The sequence below is a fragment of the Entamoeba invadens genome, assembly GCF_000330505.1.
Source record: "Entamoeba invadens IP1 unplaced genomic scaffold scaff_1105074724789, whole genome shotgun sequence".
NCBI lineage: Eukaryota > Evosea > Mastigamoebida > Endamoebidae > Entamoeba > Entamoeba invadens.
Window position 1 is genome coordinate 62,550 of NW_004191596.1, and position 2,237 is coordinate 64,786.

Genomic DNA, 2,237 nt, shown 5'->3' on the forward strand with positions numbered 1-2,237 from the left:
CACTATTTCTGATATTTACACGTCTTTAAAAGGGGTTTGAAAAATATCAAAATCACATTTTGTGCAGTTTAAAAACGTTTCTAAAAACATTTTAAATGAGTGCTTGCTTGAGTTTGACAATAATCAAAATTATAACAACGAAGATGAACTCAATGTTATGAGTGGAGTAACCTTTACTAATGGAAAACTCACGATGGTGACTTTTGAAAACGCCAACACAATTCCGTCTTTTGAAAATTATGATGTAGAAATTTGTAACAACAGCGAAATTTATGAAATCAACGAAATTCATATTGAGAAGGCAAAGCGCGTTTTTATAACTTCAGACTGTCGTGTCAGAGTCATTTGTGGAGAAGTTGAATCTGTTGTTGGTGAATGTATATATATTGTATACTCAAAAGAAAAGTACTCGAAACATATAGAAGATAAAGAAATTCGTGAGGCCTCAAAACGTTGTAACAAGGTGGAGGTATTTGGTCATGTCAATTTGTGTGCTTTTTATATAAAATATCCATATAAAGAATACAATATCTATAATTTTGAATTTTATGTCAATGAAAATGTTGTGATAAACGTGATGAAAGCGGCATATATAACAAATTTATCCGACTTGCCTGCAAAACGCGTTTATATTGAAAAAAGTGTCAAGTTTTGTGGTGACAAATTGATACTTAACGACAAGACCGAATTTGTTGATTTAAAAAATATTGATTTCAAGAAAATAGTCGGTACAAAGTCTTTAAAAATAAATAGAAATTACGAAGAAAATAAATATAAGAAAATTGTATTTGTGGCGCAAAAGAAAAAGACGCGTGTGAGTTGGGCAAAGTGCAAGAAAGTTGTTTGTAATAAAAATGTCGAAGAAATTGTAGTAAAAATGTGTGACAATTTGGAGGAAATAATTGTTGGGGAAAATGTCTCAAAGATACACGTGCAATCGTGCAAGACATTAAAACGACTTATTGGAAAAATTAAAGGCGTGCAGATAGTCGTGAAAAATTGTCCATTGCTTGCACTTAACAACAGAAGTTATTAAAATAATCATTTGTTTTTATTAATTTTTGAATACAATTAAAAATTCTAAAATGTTCAAACAAATTAAAAGTCTGGTCGAATTAAATTCATAGTTTATTTAAAGTAACAGAAATTGTGTTGAGAATATTAAAATCATTAAACCCAAAAGTGTCATTAAAAGTGTTAATAAAGTGTTTAATAATAATATTGCTGAAAAATGAAAATGTGAAGTTTTCAATTATCAGAGTATAATAACACCAAAAATTGAAAAATTTGTACCCATTTGTTTGATAAATAATAATGCATTTGCCGGGACTCGAACCCGGATCTCCACCTTGGAAGGGTGGAATTCTACCCTTAGACCACAAATGCTTTTTGAAAATTTCTTATTATAATGCTGCGTATCTCCATTTCGTACTAACGTGTTAAAATATATTTAATCTATTTTTTAAATTCTATCTGTAAATATAAAGTGACATACTCTTAGAATAATCCCAGTCGAACGGTAAAATTTTGTTTTCTATTGCCTCATCAATATTTAAGTTGCAATTATTATTATGAATTATATTTTTGTATTATTATTTAATAATTTAATTTACTATAAATTATAATATTATTTATGAAGTTAATAATAAATAATAAATTTCTATAATTTATAATATAGAGTTGAATTGTAAATATACAAGACTTGCTTTTGCCACCACTTCAAAAATAAAGTTTCAATAAGTTCTGTTTGAGTGCGGTTTATAAGCCTTATTATCAAAGCACTATATCACTTGGAATCCACTGACTGTTCTGCAAGTTTTTATTTCATAAATCAGATTAAATATGAACTAAAATTTACTATTTACTATAATTTTAATTTGTATATTATATCAAATAGTAAATAAAATGTATTTTTAGAAATAGTGATGCAAAATGAACGTTTTCCTTAATATTCAGTTGAGACTAATGAATTGAACTAAATCAATTTATTAGTAACATATTAAATTTTAAATATTCATTGCCATTGTTTGTAGTTTGCGATTATTATAATTACAGAATCAATTTAAATTGTTATTGTTAAACACTGATTTATGAACCATAATCAACCAAAAAGTAACTTAGAATGCGATCACCAATACAAATACCAAAGCTACAACACAAATTCACAATGACCACTTTTGTTCGTTCAAACTTCACATCCAGTGTTGCCCTGTTTGCACGGCGTATTATAAGTGTCT